The 26,332-nt window shown below is 43.0% G+C and overlaps 1 long non-coding RNA gene and 1 pseudogene across 1 annotated transcript in view; both read left to right on the top strand.

The window, feature by feature from the left end:
* LOC118495060 overlaps positions 1-26,332 on the top strand; it is a 1,111,612-nt pseudogene that overhangs the window by 985,559 nt on the left and 99,721 nt on the right.
* LOC118495066 overlaps positions 18,336-26,332 on the top strand; it is a 12,118-nt gene continuing 4,121 nt past the window's right edge. The window contains exons 1-2 of the long non-coding RNA XR_004897380.1: positions 18,336-19,145; positions 24,996-24,999. This is a non-coding gene — a long non-coding RNA (uncharacterized LOC118495066). The remainder of the gene's footprint in view (positions 19,146-24,995; positions 25,000-26,332) is intronic.

Raw genomic sequence — 26,332 nt, 5'->3', positions numbered from 1 at the left:
TTCTTTGATTCTTCAAGTGCATTTAACACCATCCAGCCCCTTATACTGAAAGGAGAGAATGAGAACTGGGCTGTGTATAGTATAGTTATAATTATGCTGCTCTTATCCTGTTTTTAACTCTCTTGTGTATGCGTATGCATTTGCATTGTATATATGTATTTATTATGGGGAACTGTGTGGTGTATGGGAATGTGTGGTTATGTGTGAGCTGCTGGACACTCAAATTTCCCCACAGGGATGAATAAAGTATCTTCTATCTATCTATCTATCTATCTATCTATCTATCTATCTATCTATAATTGTTTCCTTCTTATTTGGTTTTTGTATACAAAAAAAGGCTTTCTGAGCTTTCTCTATAAAAATACCGTATATGTTCACTAACTAGTCTAAAACAAGACACCTGCTTAGGCTTTCAGCTGAAATTGCAATCAGCAGTGTTTGATAGGCACCAGACTGAAATCTAGTCTGTTTTGAATGTGTGCTTAACAGTTTTGACAGGATCCCAGTTTAAAATTGTACATAGAATGCATATATCCCCCAACCGCAGCCATCATTGTAACCCTACTTTGTCAACAATGTGTCTTAAATGTAAAACAGAGATTGGTTCTCTAACCCGTTGCCTTTGGTCATAAACTGCAGAGATACTGGTCTAACATCTAGACAGAAATTAACAAGGTACTTGGGCTAAAATGACAGATGGACCCAATGTCTCTTATTCATGTTTGATAAAAAACGAGCAGCTGCTGATGAGAGCTGTCTCCAAAAGAAAGGTTATAATAATAAATAAATTCTACATTTATTCTTGGTCTCCCTGCTAGATATGTAGTGTTAAAACACCAGAGACTCTTCTGTATTCTTACATATGCAGCTAGGAAGAATATGTTATTACAGTGGATTAGTGATAAACAGCCAACTGTTGAGGGCATAAAGTCTTGTTTGATTTGGTACCTCTGGAATATCTGACATGTGGGATACAGTTATTATAAGACAGACTATTATGCCCCATAATAATTATTATTATTCCACCAAATCTTTGTCCCGCTACTAGGCAAGGCAAGGCAAGGCAAGGCAGCTTTATTTGTATAGCACATTTCAGCAACAGGGCAATTCAAAGTGCTTTACATGAAAACAGATTAAAAAATTTAAAACAGTTAAAATACAAGAATAAAAGTTACAGTGCAGTATAAGAAATGAAACATTAAAGAGCAATTAAAACAGTTAAATATATAAAAGCAGATAAAATATGAATTTCTCTTTATATGCTTATATAGATTGTTACACAGTGTCAACAATGCAACTTCAGTCTTTGTTTGTACTTAGTGTTCCATTTTTACCAATATGACAAACATCTCAAGCAGTCCGGTCCATATTTTTCCAACCATCTCACCCACAATGGGCCCAGATGCTTTGCACGGCTTTGAGCTTTCATTACTCATAATAACAGAAGCTAGTATACTACTAGTCACAGAGGTGTCGCTCTCTGTGTCTGTCTCTGTGTGTGTGTATCTGTGTATGTGTGTGTGTCTTTGTGTGTGTGTGTGTGTGTCTGTGTGTGTGTGTGTGTGTGTGTGTGTCTGTGTATGTGTGTGTGTGTGTGTGTGTGTGTGCCTGTGTATGTGTGCCTGTGTATGTGTGTGTGTGTGTGTGTGTGTGTGTGTGTGTCTGTGTGTGTGTGTGTGTGTGTGTGTGTGTGTGTCTGTGTGTCCTTCCCCTCTCTCTCCTCTCTGAATAGTGTGTGTATGAAGACCCGTCAGCCTCTGTGGTTTTAGACTTGTGTAAAGAACATTGATTACTGGATAGAGAGCTGATGCTGCAAAGTTTCCTCTGATGATGAGATAAAGAAGTCATGTTTGATAAAAAATACAGCCTTATCTGAATTATTTGGTCCCTGTTGTTGCTGACATTATGTTGCGGGGATTTTCTGATAAGTTCTTAAGAGAGATTACTTTGCCGGGTATGTTTTCTTTCTTTATTTATGCATTTATTCAATTCATACATTATTATTGTATTGTATGTGTGTGTAGCTGAGCCGATGTTGTATTTTGGTGTTGTGTTGTTGGATGTGTGTGTTTGTTTGAAGTATGGTTGCCTGCTAAATTTCATGGATCCATTTTGTACTTGTGTAAATGAAAACCAATTAACATATTTAAAAACAAGGGATGGGACACATTCATGCAGAGAAAACATTTAAACTAGAACACAAAAGACAGAGAGAGAGATTACAGAAACAACAAACGATGTTTAAATGATGGGAAATAAGACATAAATACCCAATGATTAGTAAGATTGTAATCATTCTTTAACCAGATAATTCATGTTATCACAGTGAAGTTATAGAAGGGTATACATGTTAGACTACAGAAAATACCTTAATAGTGAAGGAAACTTCTTTATTCTTTAAATGTCAAACAGAAACAGATTTATATTTGTTAAAACATGTTGAACTCATCGAGTCTTCTTATCTTTAAACATTTATGGAAATATATCACTAACAGCTGAAGCTCCTCCATTAAAACATGATTAAAGTGAAAAGGGTTAGGATTAGGATTAGGGTTACAGTGAACATCAACGTCAACACAGTTTATACACATCTAATTATCATCCCTGAAGAGATGATTTCATCATTACTAAAGAAGAAGAACATTAAAGACACAATCAGTGAGACAAAGTGAAGCCTCGTCCTCCACCAACATTTAACCCACAGGACAGGAAGTTGTTTCCTCCTACAGAGAACACAGAGACACTGAGGCACCATAAGAACTGAACTCAAACCCAGGATAGAGAGTCTGAGTGAATGTGGTGTTGAAGGTGTGGAGGAGGATCAGTGAGTCAGAGGAGACTGTGTAGAAGGACAGAGAGCCAGCAGGACAGTCCACATACACTGCTACTCTACCAGAGACAGAGGAGGAGGGGATGAATGTTACACTACCAGAGACAGCGGGGGAGGAGATGGATGTTCCTCTCTTATTGTAACGGACACAGTAACCACGATCAGAGCAGAACAGACTCCAGGACTGATCATTATATCCAAACCCACAGTCTCTACTGTCTACTTTCCTCCTGATTCCTCTGTAACTCACTGATATATTAACCTCTCCTCTCATCTCAACCTCCCAGTAACAGCGACCAGTCAGACCATCTCTACACAGCAGCTGACAGTAGTCAAACCTCTCTGGATGATCAGGATATGGCTGATCCACCTCCACACGTGTCACCTTCCTGTTGTTGTGAGACAGTTTGAGTTTTCTGTTCACTGTGTTTGTGTCCAGTGTGAGTTCACAGGAATCTGACGGAGAGAAGGAGACACAACACAGCTGCAGTTATTAATAACATCATTAGTTAAACTTTAGTTAGTAGTTATTATTCTGTTAATGAAATTATATTTAATAATTTATATAGTTATTATTAATTATCATTTTGTTGTTAGTTAATAGTAATAAGGGGGGCACACACACACACACACACACACACACACACACAGACACACACACAGACTCACACACACACACACACACACACAACACACACACACACACACACATACACACAGAGACACACACACACACACACACACACACACACACTCACAGACAGACACACACACAGACAGAGACACACACACACACACACACACACACACACACACATACACAGACACACACAGACACACACAAACACAAACACACAGTGACACACACACACACACACACACACACACACACACACAGATACACACATACACACACACACACACACACACACAGACAGACACACACACACACACACACACACACAGACTCACACACACACACACACACACACACACACAGTGACACACACACAGACACACACACACACACACACACACACACACAAACACAAACACACAGTGACACACACACACACACACACACACACACAGATACACACATACACACACACAGACACACACACACACACACACACACACACACACACAGACACACACACTCTCACACACACACAGACACACACAAACCATAGGTGTGATTGGCAAAGGACAAAAAAGCACACAGTTTGCACCGTATTTCATGAAATGTATATACATTTCATGAAGTACAGTATACAGACTCGCACACACACACACACACACACACACTCACACACACACACACACACACACACACACACACACACTCACACACACACACACACACACACACTCACTCACTCACTCACACACACACATACATACACACACACACACACACACTTTAAATACAGCTGTGTATTTAAAGAGAAACTAACAGACTTACATTTCATGAGATCACGTCTCTGTGCCCTGGAGGAAGAAACAGAGTCAGAATGATTTTCTATCAACATGAGTCCTAACTGCTGTTAGACATGATGAACAGTTCCTCAGTCTGTCAGAGAGACAGAGAAACTCATCTCAGTTAACTGGTCACTGGTATCTACGAGGAACGGGAAGATAACGTAGAAATAATAAAAGACATAGACATCACTGATCTGCTCTGGTTTCATTAATCTCCTCCCACATGATAAAACACAATGTGAAATATGCCAACACAATGTCACGGCAGTTCGTGTAAATATCACATTATTTTTAATCTATTGATTTATGTTCACGGGGACGTTTTCCTCATTTTTTACGTGTAAATGTCACGTTATTTTCTCGGGGAGAGGACGCCGGGAGACGGCTGAGAGACAGCCGAAAATGTCGCTCCATAAGCCGGGAGGCGGCCCACTGGGGACGCGCCACAATAACGGGATGGCGGAAGTTGGGTTTAGGAGAAACCCAACAGGGAAAGGGCGCCTTACACGCCGGGAGACAGCCACGGGGGACGAGGGACGCGCCACAATAACACACGGGACAAAATGCCACGCGATCCCCGGGAAACAAAGCACCACACGCGGGACACGATCCCCCCTCACCCGGGTGAAAGTCCTGTGTAGTTTGACCCATCCACCCCCCCAACCACCCTCCCTACGCGGATTTTCGGCTCTTTATTCTACTCCCTACCATTTTCGTGCTGTGGCCACGAAACATGCTTCCCATTGAAATACATTACTTCACATGTTCGTGCTGGCCACCACGTAAAAAACAAGAAAAACGTCCCCGTGAACACGAATCAATAGATTAAAATAACGTGACATTCAGTGTTGGGAGTAACGAGTTACAAAAGTAACGCAATTACAGTAATGTATTCCTTTTTGCTGTAACGCAGTAATATAACGTATTACTAATTAAATTTCGGTAATATTATACTCGTTACAATCTCAGTAACGCGAGTTACAACGCATTTCAACGCAACATTTAGTGGTGCATTGTTTTTTTAAGAATTCACCAACACAGGAAAAAAAAAGCCGTATTATTTTCCTGTCGCTGTATTCGATGGTTGAGATGACTGCAGAGACAGATACATTTGCGAGATGGATATTATTTTCAGGAGTTATTACGCTGCGCTGAAGTGAGCTGTCCTGTTTCTGTTCCCGTGGTCAGAGCCAGAGACAGTACGGACAGCATGTATGTCCCAACAGGTAACGGTACGTCAGCGGCTGACAGATATAAACATGTCGGGAATTAATGTTGAGGCTTGCTACACGTAAATATCATTGCATTTTATCAGCCGTGGAGAGTAACTATGCATGTAGTGCTACACAACAGACAACTTCCTGTAGCCTACTTCAAAATAAAAGCACTTCCTGTGATGGTTCGCAGTAAAACTAAATTACTGTTAAATAAGGTTGTGTAGGCTACCTTTTCACAAACCAGCTGTAAATCAAGTACTGTAAATAATGTTAATAGTGAGTTTTAATCACACTATAATTGAACATTTCCTTTAGTGTTTTAATCTAAACAACATGAATTTCTTATTGAAGTGCTATAAACAAATATTTTACAACAATGCCATATTTCTAATTGAGTATTTTCATTTTCTCCTACTTGCCTATTATATGTTTTACTTATCTATTTTGTATAGCTTTAGTTACTTTGCATAATTATAATAATTATACAAAATTTGAATAATCTATGATGTATTAAAGTGGATAAAGACGAGACTTTATTGATCCGGTGGTGAAATTCACAAGCTAGCTGCCAAATCCAACTTCCCCTGTTATTTTGGTCAAAGTAACTCAAAAGTAACGCAAAAGTAGTGTAACGCATTACAAGTCAGAGACAGTAATATTGTAATATAACTAATTACTCTCAAATGACAGTAACAAGTAATCTATAATGTATTACATTTTGGAAGTAACTTGCCCAACACTGGTGACATTTACACAAACTGCCGTGAGACCGGGCTGAATATGCACGGAGACCTTTCTGCTCATCACATTGTTTGTTGCAGTACTCTCTGAAACATCACGGGGGCGTACAAACAAAATCATCTGTGAATAAGTAAGTAGTAGGTTTTGATGGGGAAAATAATTTTAAATTGACCTGATGATGGCGCTAGACAAAAAGTCAGAATCACTACAATTCATCACATGGGGAACATTAATGTCTGAACCACATTTCATTAAAATCCATCCAATAGATGATGAGATGTTTTCACTTAAAGCTAAAAGTGTAAACCTGCTGGTGACTCAGAGGAACTCTCAGAGGATCACTATGGATGAATCCTCTGGGGAATAAATGTCAGAACAAGATATTATCTCAACACATTTAGTAGTTGTTGAGATATTTCAGACTAGAACAAAGCGGTGGACCAACATAACTATCCCTAGAGCCATGCTGCTAACAGGACTAACATGAGAATGATTCTTGATGTTTCCATTCTAACTTGTGTATGTGTTTCCTAACTCAGGCCTACTCTCTCCTCTGAACAGAAATAAGAAGTTCTTCAGCTGAAGGACAAGAAATTAGAGGCACCTGCAGAGTTTGAGCTCTTGTTGTGTGTTCATACCTGAGAGGGTCCACAGCAAGGGGCTGTTGGATCCACCCCACTAGAAGATGAAGAAGTCATATTTTATTAATCCAAGGAGGATAAATTACATTTTTCACTCTGTTATTTTAAACATTACACACACACTGGCCGAGTCCACACCCATGCAAACAGGACCTAATTATGGCACTTTTCCATTACATGGTACCTGCTCGTCTCGCCTCGACTCTACTCGCCTTTTTTGGTTTTCCATTGCGAAAAAAAGTACCTGGTACCTGCTAACAGGTACTTATTTTAGTACCTCCTCAGTCGAGGTTCCAAGCGAGCTGAGGCGAGCCGAAAAGGTGACGTGAAAGCGACAGACGGGGGTGTCCTGAACAAACCCGCTATTTTTAAACAGTTTAGCCAGCTGTTTTTTTTTTTGCTGCCTCCAGCTTCTTTAGAAACTAATTGTGTCTTCTGGCATCAACTCACACCTTCCACGTTCTGTGTATGTGTCGCGTTAGGTCACAGTAGTTTACTACGGCGCCGCTTGTTTACAGTTCTGCGGAGGCTCCAGGCAGAGCTTTCGCCATATCCTAAGTACACACACACATGCTGGCTCGACGCACACACCAGCTGACAAATGTATACATCAGGCCACATATTACATAGGCTACGGTGAAAGCTCTGCGTGGAGCCTCCACAGAACTGTAAAACAAGCTCAAGTGGCCTGATGTTGATACTTGTGCGCTGGTGTGTGCATCGAGCCGGCATACGACCAGCCACGCTGAGGCGGTACTAAAATCTGCAATGGAAAACGGACGCACAGCGTGTCGAGTCGAGTCGAGGCGAGTAGAGTCGAGGCGAGTCGAGCAGGTCCCATGTAATGGAAAAACGCCATTAGTGGACTGCTGTTTTGAAGCCTTGAGTTTGACAGTTTGGCCGTTGCTGTCTTGGTTTTTTGCAACCAGATGTGATGATTTTGGACGAGAGGGTGGAGGATGACGGGGCCAAGCCAGTGTTGGTTATGGTGTTGTTACAGTGGTGTGTGGACATCCAATGAGAATATTATAATAATAATAGAGAGATGTCAGTCAGACAGGCAGAGATACCAGCTGCTACCTCGGGGCAGCTGTGACTCAGGTGGTAGAGTGGTCACTTACTAATCAGAAGGTTGGTGGTTTGAATCCCTGGTCCTACAGTACTCTCAACCCCCAATTGTTCCCGATGCTGTGCCATTGGAGTGTCAATGTGTGTGTGAATGTTTATCTGATGGCACCTTGTTTGGTAGTTATCTGTTTGAATGGTACTGTACTAGAAAAGACTAAGACTAGGACAGCGCTATATAAATACAGTCCATTTACATTTACCTGTGTTTCAGACTGGGAAAAGAGAGATAATTAGTTGGGTGCTTAGCTGAGGTAGGAAAAGCCGTAAATAACAAAACTGAGAGAGTTGGTGTACACAGAGGATTCTGACCCAGATCTTCTCTAAGGGGGCTTTCACACCTGAAAGTCCAGACTAAGGTTCATGTTTTTGCATTTGATCCGGTAAGTTTTGGTTTTACACTATGAAACACGGGAACTTTACAGCTGCAGCATTTATTCAGAGACAAACTGAAACCTACGCTGTACATTTACTACCACTTAACAAGTAAACTGCTGATGTATTCTCTGCTCTGATAGCCGACAGCTGTCTGCTCTGAGATCTGACACCATCTCTCTCTCCTGTTCACACTCAGCTCTGAGCTGTTCTCAAAGGAGCTTCCCCGGTCTTATAACACAAAGATATCCTGTCAGAGATTCCTGGATTTGTTCTGAAAGTCCGAACCATCCAAAAAATGCTATCACACTAGAAAAGAACCGGACCATGGTTCAGCTTGACTATCTCTTTTGGTTGGACCAAATTTGGATGTGGTCTTTGAGGTAAGATGTGAGCAGAGAGAGTGCAGAGCCTGAGACACCCAGATCCTGAAGGGTGGAAATGATGATCTGGTGGTTCTCTGTGTCAAAGGCAGTAGAAAAGTCCAGAAGGATCACCACTCTTCTGGACTTTCCAAAATGGTATTGGACCGAATTGTATAAATTCTTGTTGTGAAATGAGTCATTCCGCTCAAAAATTATTTAGCTATGGCGGAGCCTATGGGGTAACACAACTTTAACTAACTTGGTTGTGATTGGCCAGAGTATGCAGCAAAGTAAACAGTAAAGACAGACAGGTGGTATGATGACAGATGGTAAAACTTGACCGATGTTCTGCCACTACACCACTGGAGTGAAAGTAAAAACAAGTATGATAACCAAAAACGCTTAAAACCAGCGTTAGTCCTGCCCTTGGCGCTGATTGGATGATGGTTAGTCATTGGCTCAATGTTTTTTTAACCGACAAACAGACAATTAATTAGTAAACTAAAAAAAGTAGTTTATAAATACAGACCTGGAGCCCCAGCGATTTGGCCTCTCTGAACCAGCTCTCCTGCTGCCATGCCTTTTCCTTCCTTTTGGTCCTGGAAAGAGAAAGAGAAAGAGCCAGTTACACAATGATAAAAACAATGATTTGCTGCATTGTGTCAAAATGTTAGTTGAGACAAATGTTAGTGTCTCAGCGTGACTTGAGTATTTATAAAGAGATTTGTTCCTCACCAGTTTCATCAGCACTTCATAGACAGCTTTATAGTGTTCATGTTCATGCATCTTGAACAGTTGTTCTGTCTCAGTTGTACACTCTGTTGTACACAACATAGAGTAAATAATGTAACGTTAGAGCCAGGCATCACAAGCTATTTTTCTGTGTTAATTCAGAGTTTCCGAGGTAAATTAAGTAGTTGGGCCTTCGTTCAGGTTGATGATCCCAGCATCTCTTCATCAGTCCTGTCAACTCTCTCAACCCGGCAGCATCACCCTTGATATCATCCAGCAGTGGCCGTTCTCCCTCCGGGATGCGAAGCATCACTAAGGTGGGCCTTGCATCTACATTGGAGGAAGAATTAAAAAGACTGTCAGAGTGGCCTTGAGGTTAATCAAGCTCAAATCAAATCAAATTAAATCAAGCTTTATTTGTCATTGCATGAATACAGTGAAACAACGAAATTCAAGGTGCTGCTCCAGATCAGTGTTTTTAAAAGTATAAATAATTAATAAAATATGTAACAAACAAACACGCCCCATCCCCTACATACATTTCACTCTCTCTTTTCTCTCTTTAAATTACATTACATGTCATTTAGCTGACACTTTTATCCAAAGCAACTTACAATTAAGTGCGTTCAACCTTGAAGGTGCAGATAAGTGCAAGTACATAAGCTTTAAATAGGTAATACTACAAAGAGCCATAAGAAAGTGCAGCATCAAGAAATATATATATGTAGTGAATGTGACAGAAATAATTCACCTTTATTGTTTAATGTAATATGTTGTGCATGTATTACGTTGGTTTAGGGATTGTGGTCCCTTTGAGCGTGTGATGACGTCACGTGGGACCCGGGGGTTGGGTTGCTGGGTAGCACCATTTTGTGAATGAGTTGTTTTCCCTATATAAATAAATGAGACACGCATTTGTGTGCTCAACGTGAGAAGTTGTCTCTGTCAAGATTACTACAATTTCCACAATGGTGACCCTGACGATAGTCTGCTGGACGTATCCAGAGACGCGACACGACACGACCATGTCCGTTAATACTGTTTCTCTCAAGCTCCCGGAATTCTGGGAAGCATCGGCGTCGCCCTAGTTCACCCAGACTGAGGCGCAATTCGCATTATGGGATATCACCGCAGATACAACGAAGTACTACTACGTTGTATCGGCTCTCGGAAATTCAACGGCATCCAGAGTGGTGAGCCTTCTAAAAAATCCTCCGGCGGCTGAGAAGTATACGGCGCTCAAGACTCACCTGTTGAAAACGTTTGAGCTGTCAGATGCTGAGGCTTTTCTCCCTTCAAAGACTGGGTGACAGCAAGCTGTCCGAGCTCATGGACTGTATGCTGGATCTCATGGGGGAGCACCGACCGGATTTTCTCTTCATTCAGCTTTTCCTGCGTCAGCTGCCTTCCCAGGTAAGGGCTGCACTAGCCAACACCACGATCACTGACTCGGAGACAGGCTGAGGAGGCTGATAAATTCTTCCTGGCGAGTCAGGGATATTGTGTGGCCACGCTTTTTCCAGCGCACATCGATCCTGTGAAAGTGGACGACTCCACACTCATCACTGCAACCATGTCTCGTCGGCAGGCTTGTGTTTTTACCATGCAAAGTTTGGACCCAAAGCTACCAAATGCCGTTCGGCATGCAGTTTCGGCGGGTTGGGAAACGCCGGGGCCGGCGCTCAGTGATGGCCATGAGCGTCGGCCGCGTGGGCAGGCTGCTTTTCATCCGTGACGGCATCTCCGGATGACGTTTTCTGTGCGACACGGGGGCACAGAGGAGCGTCCTGCCTGCATCCCATTTGGACATTGTGGACTGGCAGCCACGGCCCCCCTATGGAAGCTGCCAATGGTAGCCCCATTCACACGTATGGAACAAGGTAGGTTGGATTATGTTTTGGAGGACAGCGTTTTGGCTGGGATTTTGTGATGGCTAAGATTGCCGTGCCCCTTCTCGGAGCCAATTTTTGTGTGCACATGAACTGTTGGTGGATGTGAAGAACCGCCGTTTGGTTGACGCCGTCACGTTTTGTTCTTATATGTGCACCCTGAGCTACAGTGACTCTATACGGCTGTCTAGCATGCTCTCGGCCTCTGATGACTTCAACCGTCTGCTGGCCAGATTCACAGCCCTCACACAGCCTACTTTCTCTGCATCTACCGTGAAGCATGGTGTGGAGCACCATCTCGCCACTACTGGTCCGCCCGTGTACGCCCGTGCTCGGCGCCTCGACCCGGCTAAGCTTGGCGTTGCAAAGGCTGAGTTTGCAAACATGGAGCGGCTGGGTATAGTCCGCTGGTCCAACAGCCCGTGGGCGTCGCCCCTCAACATCATCCCTAAACCTGGTGCCGGCTGGCGCCCAGTGTTATCCTGCAGCCTCCATCGCCATCACCTCAGACGCCTCAGACTACAGAACAGTGGGTGGGCGGTGCCTGGCAGCCGCTGGCTTTCTTTAGCCGTCAGCTGCGCCCTAGTGAGCGGAAGTACAGCACTTTCGACCGGGAGCTGCTGGGTCTCTATCTCGCCATCAGACACTTTGGTTCCCTGCTTGAAGGTCGACACTTCACTGCTTTTGTGGACCACAAGCCACTGACTTTTGCCATGGCCAGGGTGGCTGAGCCGTGGTCCGCCCGCCAGCAACGTCATCTGTCCTACATTTCGGAGTTTACTACGGACTTACAGCACGTTGCCAGTAAGGACAATCACTTTGACGTTAAGGACTGCCTGTCACGGGCTGTGGCGGGGGCTGTCCACCTTGGTTTGGATTACAAACGTGTGGCAGCGGATCAGGCCACGGACCCGGACGTGCAACTCCTGAGGACCTCTGATACGGAGCTGCGGGTTGAGGACGTTGTTTTTGGCGAGGCCGGCACCATGCTCCTGTGTGACGTTTCCACAGGCAATCCTCGGCCGATCGTTCCCACAGTATGGAGACAACATGTTTGATGCCATCCATGGACTCTCCCACCTGGGTTCCAAAGCGTCACAAAGACTGATTGCAGCTAAGTTTGTTTGGCGCGGTCTCAAGAAGGACGTTAGGGACTGGGCTAACAGTTGAGTGCCAACGGGCCAAAGTATGCCGCCACACTAAAGCCCCGTTGGAGTTGTTCCCAGTTCCAGAGCGACGTTTTGACCATGTAAACATGGATCTGGTTGGTCCTCTGCCTTCCTCTCACGGTTTCACATACCTGTTAACAATGGTTGACAGGACCATCCGCTGGCCTGAAGCTGTGCCCCTGACGTCTGTGGCGTCTGTCAAGATGACACGGGCATTTGTCGGTACCTGGGTTACCTGTTTCGGCACTCCTTCGGACATATCCTCGGACCGTGGGGCACAGTTCACATCTGAGCTGTGGAGCGCTGTTGCTCGGAGTAATGCTCCACCACACAACCGCATATCACCCGCTGGCTAACGGACTCTGTGAACGTTTTCATAGATCGATGAAGGCTGCCCTGCGTGCCAGCCTCAAAGACGGCAACTGGGTCGACAAGCTCCCGTGGGTGATGCTGGGCATCAGGACTGCGCCAAAGGAGGACCTTCAGTCCTCATCCGCTGAGCTTGTTTATGGACAGCCGCTGCGGGTTCCAGGGGATTTTGTCCCTAGCACCACGGTTCCTTGGTCTGCTGCTCTCCAGAGGTCTGTTCTGCTGGATAATGCAAGGCTTTTCGCTCCTGTCCCCACTTCCCATCACGGCCTCCCTCGGTCGCACGTCCCAGCTGGGCTGCAGACTGCTGACTATGTGTTCATTCGCCACGATGCCCACAGGGGGCCGCTACGCCCACCCTACGATGGCCCCTTCCGGGTTTTGAAGGCCGGCGACAAACATTTTGTGGTGGACAGAGGCGGCAAGCCAGAGCAGCTCTCCATCGACCGCCTTAAACCGGCTCACTTGGATGTGGCCAGGCCTATTGACCTGGCCCAGCCCCCACGGCGTGGACGGCCTCCAGCTCTGCCCCCACCCCATGCTCCCCTCCCTCCCAAGCCTCGTGCACTCCTTTCCCCATGCCCAGGCCATTACGGGGCGCCTGTTGCTGTTGGGGCTCCTCAGCCTCTGGTGCAGCACAGCCGTTGTGGCCGGTTAACACGCCCACCTCCCCGTTAACTGTTTGATTCCATTTCTGATGTGGTGAATTCTGGGGGGATGTGTGTAGTGAATGTGACATAATTCACCTTTATTGTTTAATGTAATATGTTGTGCATGTATTACGTTGGTTTAGGGATTGTGGTCCCCTTAAGCGTGTGATGACGTCACGTGGGACCTGGGGGTTGGGTTGCTGGGTAGCACCATTTTGTGAATGAATTGTTTTCCCTATATAGATAAATGAGACACGCATTTGTGTGCTCAACGTGAGAAGTTGTCTCTGTCAAGATTACTACAATTTCCACACGTATAAACTGTGTATATGAATATATAACCCTTTATCCGAGGTGTAGTCAGAAGAGATGTGTTTTTAGCCTTCGGCGGAAGATGCACAGGTTTTCGGCCATCCTGATGTCTCTCCTACACACACTCACCCACTCACATATACAGCACATGTATTTTGGGATGGGGCAATTGACTGACACCCTCCCATCCGTCCCAGACAACACACACCCTCCCATACACATATGTGTAAGATAGCAGCAGGTTTCAGCATAACAAGAAAGTTCACAGATGAGATAATTTCCAGAGGTAGTGTGGTTGGCATGGGATGGGGGATGGGGGATGGGTTGGGGTGGGAAAATGGCCATTATTGCACAGGGTTATTGTTTGTTCAGTGAACGTATGGCCCAGGGGAAAAAGCTGTTTGTTAGTCTGGCGGTGCGTGCTTTCGTTGACCTATAGCGCCTGCCAGAGGGAAGCAGGTTGAACAGCTGTGATGCAAAAAGTGAGTACACTTTCAATGATTGACCGGTAGAAGGACACCAGCAGCTTCTGTTCAAGATGGTTTTTCCTCTTAAAACGCTGCGTTTGTGTAATGTAGTCGCTGCTGGGCCTTTTTTGTTATTTCTTTAGTGTTTGTGGACCAAGAGACATCTTCAGAAATGCGTACTCCCAGAAATTTGAAAGATGGAATCCTTTCCACGCAGTCGCCGTTCAGGTAGAGTGGGGCGTGGGCTGTGCTGTTACGTCTGAAGTCAATGATGATCTCTTTGGATTTTATTGTGTTCAGCAGTTGGTTGTTTGATGAGCACCAGGTTGACTGGACCTCATCTCTGTACTCTGTCTCATCTCCACCTGAAATTAGATTGACCACCGTGGTGGCATCTGCAAATTTTATGATGAGGTTGGAGGGGTGAGATGTGTAAAGTGTACAGGAGTGGGCTCAACACACAGCCTTGGGGGGAGCCAGTGCTGAGTGTAAGGGGGGAGGAGAGATGGTGGCCGAGTCTCACTTGTTGTGGTCTGTTGGAGAGGAAGCCCAAGAGATTTTTTAATCAGAATGTCCGGGATTATTGTGTTGAAGGCTGAGCTAAAATCTATGAAGAGCAGTCTTACATAGCTACCTGGGTGTTTGAGGTGGCTTAGCGATGAGTCGAGGGTGATGTCAATGGCATCTTCAGTAGAGCGGATTGCCCTATAGGCAAACTGGTGAGGGTCAAATGATGGTGGGAGGCAGGCCTTGATGTGCAGGGCAACCAGCCTTTCCAGGTATTTCATTACCACTGATGTGAGTATGATTGGCCTAAAGTCGTTCAGGCTTTTACGAGCTGATGTTTTTTGGAACTGGGATGATGATGGCAGATTTCCAGCAGGATGGGACAATGGCTTGGGTCAGGGAGATGTTGAAGATCTCAGTGAGAATCCCCGTTAGTTGTTCTGCACAGGCCCTGAGACCTTGAGACCTTGGTAATACCTGACTAGACGGTCTGGACTGATGCTTATGTAAAGGTTCAGGTTAAATCCTGCTAAATGGAACAACTCTGCCACCTGCTGTTGTAAATTTCATTGAGTAGAGCTGTAACAATTCCAAATTTGACTGTACAATTAATTATCTCAGAAATAATTCCGATTAACAAAATAACTGTCTTTTAGTCAAACGTATTCATTTTAGGGCTGTCAATCGATTAAAACATGTAATCTAATGAATTACATACTCTGCTATTAATTAATCTAAATTAATCGCATACATATTTTTTGCTGTGAAAGTACTTTAAATATTTCAATACAAATTAATCAATGAATAATCAGCATTAGTGACATTAAAGTTAAAAAAAACTCTTTATTATTATTTTCACTGTTCAAATAATGGCCATAACAATCAATAATATGCCTTATGCTGAGGAAATACATTCAAAATTGCTACAGGAATAGGGTTGGGTATCGTTTGGGTTTTTTCCCGATACCGGTGCTAAAGCGATATTTTTAAAACGGTGCCTGAACCGATAGTTTTTAAGAAAGTAAAAAAAAATGTCAATATGGAATGGATTAATCTAATTTTTTGAATGCGTTATTTTTTCTTAGACTAATTAGTTACTTTGACAGCCCTAATTTATTTATGTATCACGTTTCGAACAAATAAATCCCATGATACATCTTTTGTTACATCAATGTCATGTGACCCAGATAATGTAATAACACGAGTACAGAGTCTCTAAAGTAAACTCCGTCTCTTTATGATTATAAAAAACATTGTATTTAGTTCTTAAATTAACATAATATTGACAATTACCATTGGTGTGTAAGATAGGGTTCTTGCTACCTTGCAAAAAGACTACCTGGATGGATTGTATGTGTCAAATGTTGTTATATGTGAACGACAAATCTAATAAAAAGATTTATAAAAAAAAAAAGGCTGTGAAATCCTGGAGGGTCTGCTAAAGACACAACAGTCACTTACTTCCATATGGTTGTTTCCCTGTGACAATGGACCAAAGGAGTATCCCAAAACTAAAAGACAGACAGAGAGAGTTTCATGTCAGGATTATTATCCATCATAACAATCACACCCTGGTTGATTGATGGCTAGGGTTTGTTGTCGTCTGTAAATTAATGCTCATGTGAGAATGAGGATATTCAATGACAATAAGGAAATCTGTGCATGAAGTCATATTAGTATCCCTCCTACCTGAAAACAATTCCCTCTCCTGTTAAAGGACTAAGCGACTGATATTTTGACTTCCTGTCAAGACTGAACATGTGTTAGCATGACAGCTGGAGTGATCCCGTCTCCAGTTATTATTTATTATATGATAAATAAAACACTTTTATTCAAATGCTGGTTTGATGCTCTTGTAACTGTAGATATCAAAGGATCTGGAAGGTCTGTATGATGTTTTAAAAGCCTCTGGTGGCATGTAGTTAATCGTCCCTCCTAGTGGTTCACCGTTCTTGGGAACATGTGCGACGCTGCAGGAAGTCCGGGCAAGGCCAAAATCTGTAAGCTGCAGAGAGGATTAGCAAAGAGAGGAAGGAGGCAGAAGAGGTTCCTTATTTGGTAACACTTTATTTGAAGGGGTGTGGAGAAGACTGACATGAAACCAGTCATGAACATGAAGGAGTCTTTATCAATGTTCATGACTGTTGTAATTAAGAGTCATTTGGTAAATTATGACACTAATGCTAAGTTAGCATTGTTTGAAATGTTTGTGTTATGACAACTTGACATTAACATAAACAACATAACCTGTCATAAATATATCATAGCAGGCCTCATTATCAAACTTTAAGAAACTATTTAGCTTTATGTGTTAACATTACATTAAACTGTCAGTAAAGCTTTAGTGCATAACTTTTTGATATTAATGAACGTCCATTACATTCAAGCCAAATTAGTTACTAGAAAGCTAATTAAGACTATCAGCTCCACAGAACTCTCTCTGTGGGTTGGTTTTTACATTAGCCGTCATGAGACTGTTAGGGTTAGACAAAGACCTTGACACACGGGTAGTACAGGTGAACTGGGAACGTCTGGAGGAGGCCCCTGTTTGAGAGATCTTTAACTCACACCTCCGGCGGACCTTTCTGGCTTCCCTGTGAAGGTTGGGGGCATTGAACCCGAGTGGGCAATGTTTAAATCTTCCACTGCTGAAGCTGCGGTGGGGAGCTTTGGTCTCAAGGTTTTAGGATTCTCAGATTGAAGAGAAACAATGCAGATTCTGTCCTGGTGGTGGAACAATGTAAACATGAGACCTGGGTCCAAGATGGCGCCGCTGTGTGTGTCTTGCCGCTTACCTGTGTTGGAATTATTGTATATTTGCCTCTGTCTACTGTTTGTCATTCGAAATGTGTCACCTCTGCTGGTGTATGATCGCCTGACTCTTTTAAGTATATATTATTCTGCGGAGAAAGTGCCGATCTACGGCGCTGATGGTCAATCTACGCCGCCACCTTTCCTGGCGCCCATACCGGCCTATCTACGGCGTCAACCCTGCCTGCCGCTCCGCAACAATCACCGCAGGAGACGTGGTAAGAGAGGAGTACGTGTCAGGTTCAGAGCGCACCTGGCATCATCCTCCACCAGCGATCTGGGCTATCCTTGTGGTGGGTTTTCCGCGGAGTTCATTGGCTGCAATCCGCGGCGTTCTCTGGTACACAGTTACCGGTGGCTCCGGTCGACTGTACCCGACTCCGAGTGCCCATCTCCCCGCTGCTGGAACAGGAAGCGCTCAAAGCGAGGCTGTGAGCATGGGAATCTCCGCCCGATCAATCGTGCTTCCCAACAGACTGAAAGATGCTCAATTCGCATGGCGCTGATCAACACTAGATCACTCACGAATAAGACTTTTATTTTGAATGACTTCTTTACGACAAATGCGCTAGACTTTCTGTTGTTGACGGAAACCTGGCTGAAACCAGGTGATGACAGTGCCTTCTCGGAGCTCCTCCACCCCAGCTGTTCTTTCCTCAACTCTCCCAGAGTGTCAGGTCGGGGTGGTGGGCTGGCCACTCTCTTCAAAGATGAGTACAGATGCAGATTATTACCTGCACTCAGTTATAATAGCTTCGAGCTTCAGCTGTTTGTGGCTGATCTGGATTCTCCTGTGTTGTGTGCAGTTATTTATCGCCCACCAAAACTCAACAAGGATTTTATGAGCGAGTTTTCAGAGTTTTTAGCTGATGTTGTTCCTAAATACGACGAGCTCCTGGTTTGTGGGGACTTCAATATCCATGTGTGTTGTCCCTCAAACCCACTTGCTCATGATTTTAAAACTTTTTTGAACTCATTTGGCCTTAATCAATGTGTGGAAGGGCCGACACATCATCTTGGCCACACCCTGGATCTCATCATCTCATATGGGCTTTCAGTTTCACTCAGTGAAATAACAGAAACTGGTATTTCAGATCACTTCCCCATCAGGTTTGAGAACAGTGTTCCACCACCTGCTAGTAGGCCTATATCCTCAACTTCTAGGCACCGCTGCATCACCTCCTCTTCAGCTGGAGAGTTTGCTTCTGCATTTGTGGGCTCACAGTTTTATGCAAAGAATGGTCTGGTATCTCCCTCTTCCCCAGATAAGATTCTCTCTGTGTTCCACTCCACATGTACTGACATTTTGGACTCTATTGCCCCTGTTCGGACTAAAACTATTAAACCTAAGGCGGACCCCTGGCTAAATGACACCACAAGGGCCCTTAGGCAACACTGCAGAAAAGCTGAACGAAGATGGAAGAAGGACAATTTGCATGTATCTCTGGGTTTATTAAGGGACAGTCTAGCAGCATACCAGAAGGCTGTGAAGGTGGCAAAGATGCAGCATCTCTCATAGCTAGCAGTTGCCATGAACCTAGAGTGTTATTCAATGTGATAAACTCTGTTGGGAATCCATGCACCTCTGCTCCGACAGATGTTTCAAACAGTACATGTGAGAATTTTCTCTGTTATTTTATTGACAAAGTTGCTTCTGTCAGGCAAAACGCCAGTGCTAATGTCAATGTGTTTGTACCTGCTGCTCCTACGCACTCTGCTGTGTTTAGGGAATTTAAGCCAGTTTCTCTGACATTGCTAACTGAGGTAGTGCAACACATGAAACCGACCAACTGTCCTTTAGACATTGTTCCTGCCAGGATAGTGAAGGAGGTTTTTAATAGCACCATTGGGTCAAGTTTTCTTACTTTTTTTAATTCCTGTCTTAGCTTAGGTTCTGTCCCAGCTGCTTTTAAACATGCTGTGGTCAGACCCCTACTCAAGAAGTCTCAGCTTGACCCCACAGTATTGTCCAATTTTAGACCAGTTTCACATCTGCCTTTTCTGTCAAAGGTTTTGGAAAAAGTTGTTTTTATACAGCTGCAAGCCTTTTTACAACTGAACTTTGTGTTTGAAAAATTTCAATCTGGTTTTAGATCACATGAATCTGGCTGTTTTAATGCTTTTGGACCTCACAGCGGCGTTTGATACAGTGGACTATGCAGTCCTCCTCTCTGGCCTTGATCATTGTGGAGGCATCCGAGGCTTGGCACTTACATGGTTTGGATCCTATTTGACAAATAGAAGCTTCTCGGTCATGATTGGTGACTTATCCTCATCAACTGCTCCTCTCTCCTGTGGGGTACCCCAGGGTTCTAATCTTGGCCCCATTCTGTTTTCCTTATATATGTTGCCTTTAGGGGCTATTATAGGAAAACATAACCTGTCTTTTCATTGTTATGCAGATGATTTACAAATTTATTTGCCTATGAAACCGAATGACAGTGTCGCACTAGACTCCCTGCTTAGCTGTATTAATGATATTAAGTTGTAGCTTTCACAAAACTTTCTTCATTTGAATGAAGCTAAAACTGAGTGTATCGTCTTTAGTACTTCAGGTATGCCAAACTGTCCAGCTGTGAGTTTGGGAGCCCTGGCTTCATACCTTAAGCCAGCTGTCAAAAATCTGGGGGTAACTTTTGATTGCAACTTGAAATTTGATAAGCAAATCAGCAATGTTGTTGGAATGAGCTTTTTCCAGCTTTGTCTCCTGGCTAAAGTTAAGCCCTTCCTCAACAGGCATGATCTAGAAAAGGCGATTCATGCTTTTATTAGTTTAAGGTTGGATTACTGTAATGCTCTCTATGTTGGTCTGAATCAGACCTCCATCTCACGACTTCAACTTGTGTAAAATGCTGCTGCTCGCACATCTAGACGCGCACACATTACTCCTGTTCTCTACACCCTTCATTGGCTCCCTGTGCGTTTTAGAATGGTTTTTAAGATTTTATTGTTTGTTTTCAAAGCCTTAAACGGACTGGCCCCGGAGTATTTGTCCGAGATCTTAACCCTGCGTGAGCACAACCGGTCCTTGCGGTCCTCAAATCAGCTGGTTTTAGAAGTCCCAAGGTCAAAGTACAAACGTTGGGGTGATCAGGCTTTTGCAGTTGCTGCCCCGAGACTCTGGAACAAATTACCCCCTGAAATTCGGACGACTACAGATGTAGCACTTTTTAGGTCTAAACTCAAAACCTATCTGTTTAGAAAGGCTTTTAATACATAGTAGTGGTGTGACAATTTCCTTCTCCTATTTATATGCAACCTCTTCTGACTTTATTGTTTCTATGTGTCATTCTTTTTATTGTATATGTTACATGATGTTAAGCACTTTGGATACCTGTTGGTTACTGTAAAGTGCTATATAAATAAATGTTGATTGATTGATTGATTGATTGATTGATAAAGCCTGGGACTCACCTTGGCATTGAGAGCGTCGTCCAGCAGCACGTTTTGGGGCTTCAGGTCCTGGTGGAGCACGGGACGGGGCAGACTGTGGAGGAGGTTTATACCCAGAGCCACTTGGTGAGCCAGTCTGAAGACCAGCGGCCAGGGTGGAGGTCCCCTCAATGCTTCCTGTAAAATTGTTTCAGATCCACAAATAGTGGAGATAGTGAGCTACACATATAGCCTACACTACCATTCAAAGGTTTGGAATATGCTGTAGGGGTGTAAGAAAAAAAATCAATACACTTGAGTATCGCGATATTTTATTTTGCAATATTGTATTGATTTTCAAAAACGAATATCGATTTTTTTTACGTGCAAAAATATTCATGTAAGACAGTGGTTCACGTTTATATTGTGTTTAAACCCCCTACCACTAGATGGCTATGCTGAGACACACCACTAGTGTCCTAGCAGTGCCTAGCAGTGCCTAACAGTGCCTAGCAGTGCCTGACTTTTTGCTAGAAGCTAACAATGTAGCTATGGCTGAACTTTGGCCTACTTTAGCATATAAACATTAGCTCACTAAGAACCTGGGAACCACAATCCCAAACTGGCAGTTTGATTTTCTGCGTACTGAATTGTTTACCTAAAGTAAACTTTTTTGACTTTTATGCACATCATGTCTTTTTTTAAATATTAGTTTTTCTAAAATTACACTTAAAAAAAGTCCCAATATATCGCCTTACGTACAGTATCGAAATATATTGCAATATATTGAATCGTGACCCATGTATCGTGATATGTCAGTATCAGTATTGTATCGCCAGATTCTTGCCAATACACAGCCCTAATATGCTGTTATATTAATGTTCTTCTTTTCTTTACTAATGACTATTTGAACATAGAAGTCAGTTAACAAATGTATTATATATTATTTATTCTATGCTTTTTTATTGTTAATGCAAGACTTTTACTAGTAGCATGAGTATTTTTTACAGAGTATTGCTACTCTAAGTAAAATATATGAGTAGTACCTGTAGGGAGGCCAATGATCCTCTCTTCATGAGCTCCATGACTAGACCAAGCTTTGTTGACGCATCAGAGGAGAGCTTTTGACCCTTGAAGACCCCTCTGACGGCCATAACATACGGGCTGGTGGCTTGACTCATCATCTTGATCTCACGCAGCAAAGACTTCTCAGTCCTGTGTGTGTTTGTTTGCATTATGAGTAATTCACACAACTGTATGTAGTTATAAACAGGAAACCCTTTGTAAGCACTTACCCCTCGCCTTGAAGCAGTTTAATGGCCACGTCATAGCCCCACTGATGATGCCTGGCTTTGTAGATTTGTCCAAAATCCCCAGAGCCAATCTTCTCTGGGACCCCCAGGCTGGAGTCTTCAACAAACTGTTCAGAGTCTTCAACGATGTGTGCCATAGTTCACTGGAGGAACAAATTTTCAAAGTCCAGTTTAGACTAGGGATGCACTGATATCGATGCCAGTATCTACTCATGTACTTGTAGTCATAAAATTACTCCGATACTACCACACTCGATACCACCTCATAGGAATGTGACAATCACCAGTCCTTCCAGAAAAACACAGAGTTTTTTTGTGATTGTTGCGGGCAAAAATCCTTGATTATGCGGCACGTTTTCTTAAAAAATGTGATGGAATATGCGGGATATTTATGCAATTTTATGCGATGAAATTGCGGCAACTTGCAAAAATTGTAGGAACTTGCAAAAACTGCGGTTTCATCATGTTTTTGCAGCTTTTCGATGATGTTCACGTCGCGTAATTACGTCACTTCATAACGTTCCTATGGCAACAGGGGAAAATGGCTGCTCTTGTGTGAAGTAAACGCAAGATTTTTCAACTTTCTGCTAAGATATGTGTGACTTTTTTGCAACGAAAAAAAAAAGTCTACGACTATGAAATCATGCAAGCCCTGCATAAATATGCGGACTTTGGCTGATTATGCATTGAATTATGCGATTGCATAATCGCGTTTTTCTGGAGGGAATAACTTCTTAAAGCAGGTATAGACAATGGAAGAGGAGCAATGCCAGCCGTTTGGAGATTTTTGGCTGTAAAAAAATAGCTAGGCTCTTGCCCATTGCATGATTGCACTTGACGACCAGCCATTGTCAGTCGTTAATAATACTGGGTTTCCACGTCGTCTCAGTGTACCGGAGCCCAATGATTCCCAGCCGTCACCACATCACAGAAACCGTGTTTCCAAAGAAACCAGCAGCCTGTTGCCCGTAAACCACTGATATTTGGAGTAGCGGTGTTAGCCCAATATCTCTCATCAGCTTAACGGGCATAAACATTAAGAAAGCCATATTTCAATCTGCTCTGTCTGCATGATTCTACACAGCGCTGGTTTAACAACCACTGCGCTACTCTATAAATAACGATTTGTTTCACAAACAGGCTGTAACGAAAGCTCTCGTGTGTAGTCTGTTTTAACTAAGTCTTTAAATTTGGACAAAATCTTGTGAACTGCTGCTGGAGTAGACAAACCATCCTCTCCGCTGGATCAGTAAATCCACACTTAATATACTACTAATATGCACGTAAATGACGTCATCGGACTTTGCGTACTTCATTCTTTCTAAAGTTCACTCAGTATTTTGAGATAGATAGATAGATGGATAGATGGATAGATGGATGGATGGATGGATGGATGGATGGATTCATTTCATTTATTATACAGGAAAGTTTAAAAGTAGCAATTAAGTTACAGTATAAACAGGCCTGAAAAACTGGTTTCCAGCAGGTTCCTGTTCTGCAGCAACATAGAACATTGAGCACAGTTTTGGCACATGAGGACAAAAATATTTGTAGAGGACATTAGCGTGGGCTAGACAGATACAACTAAAACATCAATACAGACCAACAAGGCTAGAACAATACATGAACAATCAATGTGTGCAAGTGTGACTGTCAAAAAGAAACAGTTTGTATGACTTTTTGAAATATGTAATGGTTGATAGTATTCTGATATGGTGGGGAATGTCATTCCAAATGTTGCCTGTGAGACTGACCTAGTGAAGCGTACTGGTCTCATATTATGTCTTGGGAGAAGTGCAGCAAGTGCTGGTGAAGAGCTATTTTGAATCTGAAAATAAAATACAATAGCATGGCTGTTTATGTAGTTCTGGTAAGTCAGAGCGTTTGTGCCTGTGAGTGCAATGCAATGATGAGACCACTTTGGAAGATTACTGTGGATCAAGTAGAACACCAAGATATTTGTAAGTCTTTCTGACGACAAGATCTTGGTTTGCAAAGGTAATAAAATCAGTAAGAAAAAGACAGTTTTCTTTCCATTGATGGTCAGGTGGTTCTTTTTTAACCAATCATGTAAGAACTGAAGATCAGATGATAATTTGGAATTTATGACATTAGGATTTGAATCAGAAAGAAAAATCACATGAATGGATGGATGGATGAATGGATGAATGGATGAATGGATGAAAGGATAGATAGATAGATAGATAGATAGATAGATAGATAGATAGATAGATAGATAGATAGATAGATAGATGGACTTTATTAATCCCAAATTGGGAAATTACTCTGTTACAAGCAGCAAGTTACCAAGGACATACACAACACACATACTCACTCACACACAAACCAAAAATACCAGAAATATATGGTTAGTGTACTAGTATATTCTAACTTGCAAGAGTTTACATGTGTTTTTTTTTTTTGGAATAGCCATGACCACTATTTCCCCAGACGGCTCTTCATCACTGTTTGCAGCTTTAATTACCACTGTATAGTTCAGATATATAGCTATATAGTTGTAATCACCAATGTTGGTGAAGCCCATTCAAAATGTGTTTTATGTCTCCAAATTGAACATTGTGAACGTTTAACAGATGAGCCAGTCTGTAGGATTCAGTGAGACCAAAGGTGTGTCAGAGTTTTAAGACGGTTGTTTTGAACAGACCTCAGCCAGTTTCACCGCCGCTGTCTGACCAGTTTTGACATTCTCTACATTTTTCACTGATGACTGAGCAATAGTGTTGATGTACATGAGAGCCTCTGGCAGTAATACATGCAAATCTTTAGATCACTGTCATTTTAATCAGAGAGAAACTCTACAGAATATTTCAAATAAACATTTTTCAATCAGCTTATCAGCATGCGGAAACCTTTCTACTGTCTAGTTAAACAGAGACACAGAACAATGTGATCAAAGTGATCCTGATTATCAGACATTTACAGATTCCTCTGCTACGATTCTCACCTGCTGAACTCTTCAGGTCGACCTAAAGACTCTTTAAACCTTCGTGTGTTGAGGAAACTCTGGCAGAGATGAAGCTGCTCTTCTCTTCTCTTCCTCTTCAGTCCGGGTGTCTGTGTGCATCTGATCCGAGGACAACAGCACACCCTTATACCTTCAGTCCAAGTCTAAAAAAAATCAGTTATGTAAAAACCTGTCCAACAGGTGTTAGATGTCAGCCAATCAGAAAGGTGTTTTACTTTCCTTCTTCCTCCCCCTTCCCCACCAGAGGAGATTGGCTAATCAATGCTGTTTGAGTGTTTACAGTTTTTCTCATTTGCTAAGACACACTAAATGAAACTGGGATCCGCTTTATCTTCATCATCACATTATTAGCACAGCAGAAGTCTTCTCTTGCAAATGTTTTAACACTTTTTCATTTGTTACACACATTTTTCACACCCTTTGTCAAAACAGTTACCACAGATCTCATTGAAAGACCCCGAACTCTATTGGATTCACTGTGGTGAACAAAAGGAAAACATCTATTCACAGCTGATAGAAAGTACTTGCATAATTAGAAAACTCTATGCACCTGTGTGAAACTCATTTGCACAACTCTTCAATCAGCAATCAGTCCTCATCCATCTATAAAAGATGCCACCTCTGTGTTGCTATTTGCAAGCATGGATCAAAGAGGCCATAGAGTAAGAGGCCATGACAGAGGGGCCAGAGGAAGAGGAGCCCGTATGCGTGGTGGAGGCCATGACAGAGGGGCCAGAGGAAGAGGAGCCCGTATGCGTGGTGGAGGAGCTGCAGCAGCAAGAGGACAAAATCGAGCTCAAGTTTCAAATGAAATTGGGGCAACAATTATTGACCATGTCATCAATCATGGCTTGTCCTTTAGAGAGGCTGGACAAAGGGTCCAGCCCATTCTGACTCGGAGCACTGTGGCATCTATTGTCAGGCTTTTTCGGAATGAGAACAGGTAATTCACAGTGTTACTGTAATGTATACCACTGTG

This window comes from Sander lucioperca, chromosome 5 (assembly GCF_008315115.2).
Source record: "Sander lucioperca isolate FBNREF2018 chromosome 5, SLUC_FBN_1.2, whole genome shotgun sequence".
NCBI lineage: Eukaryota > Metazoa > Chordata > Actinopteri > Perciformes > Percidae > Sander > Sander lucioperca.
This window is presented reverse-complemented; position numbering and strand designations above follow the sequence as displayed.